We start from the raw sequence: 6,000 nt of genomic DNA on the forward strand, positions 1-6,000 counted from the left end.
GATCAATATCTGAGAAAGGAAGCTGGGCAAACAAGACTGAGTAGAGGGGGGAGTTGAACTATGAAACAGATGCAACACCCACCAATGTGATAGACCGCTCTGGGGCAAATGGTGTCCAACAGAGCGTTGTCCCATGCTGGGCCCAAATGCAGGGGCCTTTAGGTCCCTGCCTCTCTGGCTCACTGAAAGTGGGCTGGCCTGATAGGGCTTGACAAGGACAGCACCCCCTGCAGCTGAGCAATAAATCCTTCATGGAAGGGAGATTGAGCAACACATCTCCATAGCTGACCCCTTGTATTGCTTGGGTCCACACGATTGGGAAGCACATCTTCCAGGATTCCAGTGGGCCTCTCCTTCTGAGAAGAAATGTAGAAGAGAGAGATTAGTGGTATGAACTACAGCCCCCGCAGCTGCAGTAAATGTCAAGGGTGCAACTACTGTGCATCCTTTCCCTTCTTCTTGATCATCTAAAGTTTCTTTTGATTTGGAACTTTAAAATTAAGGCTGAAATGCTTTATGCTCAATATAGGAATAAAAATTACCTTGGTATAAGGCAATGAAGTCTTAGACTTTGTACCAGATGCATGAGCAACAAAAGGAAAAACAGATAAATTGGGTCTCATTAAAGTTAAAAACTTTTGTGCATCTGTACACTTTGTTTTGTATGACTGCATGGTATGTGAATCTCTCTCAATAAAAATGAATTAAAAAAAACTTTCATGCTTTAAAGGACAGTATCAAGCAACTGAAAAGACAATCTACAGAATGGGAGACAATATTTGTAAACTACACATCTGATAAGGGTGAAAAACCCAGAATATATAAAGAACCACAACATAACAACAAAAAGGCAAGCGACCAATTAAAATATGTGACAAGGCCTCTCTTGCTCCCAGGCCATCCTGGTGGCTGCTCTTGGTTGGGGAATTCTTGTACCTCAGGCAGGAGGATGGTGGCCACAGAGAAGATGAAAAAGCTGCAGGAGTTGATCAACTTTAGCTTCCCACTTGTTATGAAAAGCAGAAAGTATGTGCTGGGGTATAAGCCAGGTCTCTAATAGGGAGACAACATAGTTTCTGGAGAGTATCAGAAGGGAGCCAGTTCAACTGGCTTATTAGTCTAACAATTTAATATCCCAACACCCTGAGGGATGGAAGACTATAACTGTTATAAATGTAAAAGAACTTCAAGGGTATACAAATATATGCTAATATAATTTGCTGTAAGTACCATCTCCCGGACACAGCTACCACCCACATTCATGTAATTGTACCCCTACAAACACCATATCCCTAACAATTTAATCACAGTACTGCAATCAACAGATTGTTCTGATTGTGGACAAGTCAAACAACCACTTAGAACTTTATTTTTCTCTTATATAAAAGGAGGAATTAGTCTAGAGACCTCTAAAATGTCTCTAAAGTTCTATAATTCCAATATGATTTTTTAAACATTTTTATAGCTCTATTGAAATATTCACATCCCATAAAATTCATCCTTTTAAAGTGTATAATTCAGTGGTTTTTTAGTATATTCACGGAGTTGTGTGACCATCACGGCTAACCAATTATAGAACATTACCTCATCCCCGGAAGAAACCCCATACCCATTAGCAGTCATTCCCCTTTCCCCTTACCCCCAGTGTGCTGGTTTGAATGTATTATTGTCCCCCAGAAAAAGCCATATTCTTTGATGCAATTTTGTGAGGCAGACATATATTAGTGGGGATTAAGTCGGAACATTTGGATTAGGTTGTTTTCATGGAAATGCGCCCCACCCAACTGTGGATGATGACTCTAATTGGATAATTTTGATGGAGGTGTTACCCCACCCATTCAGGGTGGGTCTAAATTAAATCACTGGAGCCATATATAAATGAGCTGGCAAACAGAAGGAACTCAGTGCAGCTGTGAGTGACATTTTGAAGAGGAGCTACAGCAAAGAGGGACACTTTGAAGAAAGCACAGGAGCTGCAGATGAGAGACAGTTTGAAGATGGCTGTTGAAAGCAGGCTCTTTCTCCAGAGAAGTTAAGAGAGTACAAATACCCCAAGTGCAACTAACAGTGACATTTTTGAGGAACTGCAGCCTAGAGAGGAATGTCCTGGGAGAAAGTCATTTTAAAACCAGAACTTTCAAGCAGGCATCAGCCACGTGCCTTCCCAGCTAACAGAGGTTTTCTGGATACCATTGGCCATCCTCCAGTGAAGGTACCCGATTGCTGATGTGTTACCTTGGACACTTTATGGTCTTAAGACTGTAACTGTGTAACCAAATAAACCCCCTTTTATAAAAGCCAATCCCTCTCTGGTGTTTTGCATTCTGGCAGCATTAGCAAACTAGAACTGGTATGTACCAAGAAGTGGGATTGCCAGGTCATATGGAAATTCTATTTTCAACTTGCTAAAGAACCTCCAAACTGATTTCTACAGTGGCTATACCATTTCACAATGCCATCAGCAATGTATAAGGGTTCCTAATTCTCCACATCCTGGCCAACACTTATTATTTTCTGTTTTTTTAGTAGTAGTCATTCTAGTGGGAAATGCTATCTAGTGGCTTTAATTTGCATTTCCCTAATGACCAGTGATGTTGAGCATCTTTTTATGTGCTTATTGTTTATTTGTACATCTTCTTTAGAGAAAAGCTTATTCAAATCCTTGCCCTCTGACTCCCCACCCCCTGTTTTTAAACAAGCTCTGGCCAATTTTATTAAAGACATGATTTACTTTTCACCAGTCTGTTCTGGCATGCTTCTAATGATATCAGAACTACCTGAATCGATGAAAGCCAGCAGCATACTCCGTAGTATTTTCCAGAAATTGCCACCTAAAAAACCATTATATTAAAAAGGGGAGGGGTTGTGTTTTAGCTAAGTATACAAGGATATGAAATGAAATACATAAATATATGTATTTACAGTATTTATCATTTTCATTGCTCTTTATTTGTTTTAGAAGCTTATAAAAATAACTATAACAACATTAAAATTTTAAGCACAAATTAAGTTAAACTAAAAAGGCTAGCTGTTTTAGTCTCCTGGCTGCCAAAGTAAATACCATGCAATGGGTTGCTTTAAACATGGGAATTTATTGGGTCACAGTTTTGAGGGTAGAAGTCCAAAATTAAGGGGTCATCAATGTGATCCTTTCTCCCAGAAGGCTGTGGTGTTCTGGGTTTGTGATCCTTGGCTTTTCTGTCACATGGCAAAGCACTTGGTGGCCTCTCCTGGCTTCTCTGGGTTTGGTTGACTTCTGGCTCCTTCCCACAGCTTTCTCTCTGTGACCTTCCCTGTAAGGCCTTCAGTAACAGGATTAAGACCTGTCCTGATTCATCTGGGCCACATCTTAACTGAAGTAACTTCATCAAAAGGTCCTATTTACAAGAGTTCACACCCATGAGAATGGATTACATTTTAGAACACGTTTTTCTGGGGTAAATGGTTCCAAGCCACCATACCAGCATATGCATTTTGCTTTTTTGCCTGTTACCCCAGATTTCCAGTCAGTTGCCTTTTCTGAATTTTGTCTGCAAAAAAATGAAAACAAGAATTTCATCCCCAAAGAATGGTTTTTCAGAAAGAGAAAGTGGGAAGGGGAAACAGACAGAAAGAAGGATAAAGGAAATTAAAGAAGGGGAGAGGAAAACAGTGGAGAAAAATAAAAAAGAAGTGAGAAGAGAAGGGAAAGAAACAATAGAATGTAAGCCCTTCACAATCACAGCAAGTTGTGGTTGCCCAGGAGGGGTCTGTCTGATCAAGGCTGAAGGCAACACCTAAATTACCACAAACACAAGCACTCACGCTCCATGCCTTCCTACTTTCCCAACAACCAGCTGGGGAAGGCCCCACTTTTGTTCTGATCAGATTTAGAACTAGGAGTCGAGTTCCCAGGGCCATGGATATTCAGCCAACTAGGCTGCACGTGAACGTGAACTCTGGAATCAACCCACAGTCGTCTCCAACCCTGTTCTGTCAAACTGTCATGCAGAAGCCGGTTTGGCCAACTTCATCCAGCTCCTGCCCTCCTCATCCTTCGGTGCCCCTTTCTTCTCATCTTTTCATTTCTGGTTTATTTCACTCAACACACTGTCCTCAAGGTCCATTCACCTAGCTGCAAACCTCACAACTTCATTCCTTCTTATAGCTGCTCAATATTCTGTTGTATGTATACATCTCAGTTTGCCATTATGTTCATCAGTTGATATACCCTGAGGCCACCTCCATCCACTGCAAATTGTGAATACTGCCACCATAAACCCCACTGTGCAAATGTCCATTCACGTCCCTCTTTTCAGTTCTTCCAAGTATATACCCAATAACGGGGTTGCAGGACCATAAGGCAACCCCATGCTTAGCTTCTTGTGGAACCACCACACTGCCCTCCAGATGGGCTGCACCATTCTACTTCCCCACCAACAGTGATTAGGGACATCCCTCTCTCCACATTTTCTCCAGCATTTGTATCTGTCTTTTTATTTTTTAAACAGCTTTATTCATACACCATACATTCCCTCCTAAGTAGACAATCAAATGTTTCTGGTATAATCACATAGTTATGCATTCCCCACAGCAATCTGTATAAGGACATTTCCATTTTCTTCTGCAAAGAAAGAGGAATAGGAGAAAAAAGAAACAAGAGAAAGAAAAAAAGAAAAAGAAATGACAACTGATATTTCTTTTTTCTTCAATTTGGCATTTACAGAGTCCTTCTCCAGTCTATATCCTCCTCAGAGTTTCAAACAATTCAGAATTGTCCTTTTTTCGTTGAATTTCTGGAGAGAAGTTTTCAGTAGTTGTTTACGTTGTCATGTTGATGACGTCACCCCCAAAGCATATACTTTTAAAGACATAACTCTTCTCCTCCCTGTCCCCTTCCAAAAAGGCAACTAGACAGTCCCTGCCTCTTCCCAAATACTCTTGTTGAATGGAGGATAGTGATGGAGTCACCCCCTCCCTTTCCTTACCAGGATGCCTCCCCATTTGGGGTCTGCATTTTCTCACAATCAAATGTTCTTTAAGCTACTGTCTCAGGATTTTCTTTATGAGAAATAGTGATGACCATGGCTGGGCCTACCTCCCAGCCCATGGGGGTGCCCTACATTGCTGGGGCCAGGGCTGGCAGATGATTGGAAGTGCACCCCCGAGGCAGTGATGCTCAGAACCACTCACACCCTGGCTTTCTTGGGAAGCATCATCCTTCACCAAAGCACAAGGAGACACTGCCTCCAAGGTGGAGTATGACCATCAAAGAATCTAGCTTTCTTTACCTGCTTTTTCTCCTTTCCAGTGTGGCCTGTGTTAACCCTTGTGGTGCAATGGGAAGCTAAAATTTCATTCCATAGAGAAGGAAGGAAAAAAGAATATTGATTCTGAAACAATGCTGACGAAGGCATAATTGAGAAGCTTCTTGGAGAGGCTCCATGGAACAGCAGAATAGAGCATTAAGACACACAAACACTTTCTATTTTTGAGTGGTTTTTATTCTGGAGAGAAAGTACAGCAAGTACTGTGAATAAATTCGAGAGCTGGGGTCACAGCTAGTGGGGAGGCATGGCTTGCAAGAAGAACAGGTGCCTGTTTGTTTTCTGAAAACTGCCTCTGACTGTGGCCCTGGGCTGATAGTAACCAGTCTCGGGACATGCTTTTCACTTCCAGACGTTGGGAATAATTTAGGAAGGTGCTTTTGATCACTGTGGCCATGAGCAGTGACACCTTTTGTACATCTTACAAAACTGTCTTCAGCAATGTTGTTTTTTTATTCTGTCCTTATTTCCTCCTCCATATCCTTAATCCTAGTATTCACCGACACCTTTCACCAACTACTCCAGCTCCCAGAAGGGCCCATGGGCTTAGCCTATTCCTTAGGAATAATCCAACTTCTGGACCAAGACCATGAAAAACTTGATTGTGCCAGTCAGTGAACTGTGTTAAATGTTTATTCATTCATTTGTCCATTCATTCCACAAACATGTATCATCTATGATGTGGGAGTTTGGG

This window comes from Choloepus didactylus, chromosome 5 (assembly GCF_015220235.1).
Source record: "Choloepus didactylus isolate mChoDid1 chromosome 5, mChoDid1.pri, whole genome shotgun sequence".
Lineage (NCBI taxonomy): Eukaryota > Metazoa > Chordata > Mammalia > Pilosa > Megalonychidae > Choloepus > Choloepus didactylus.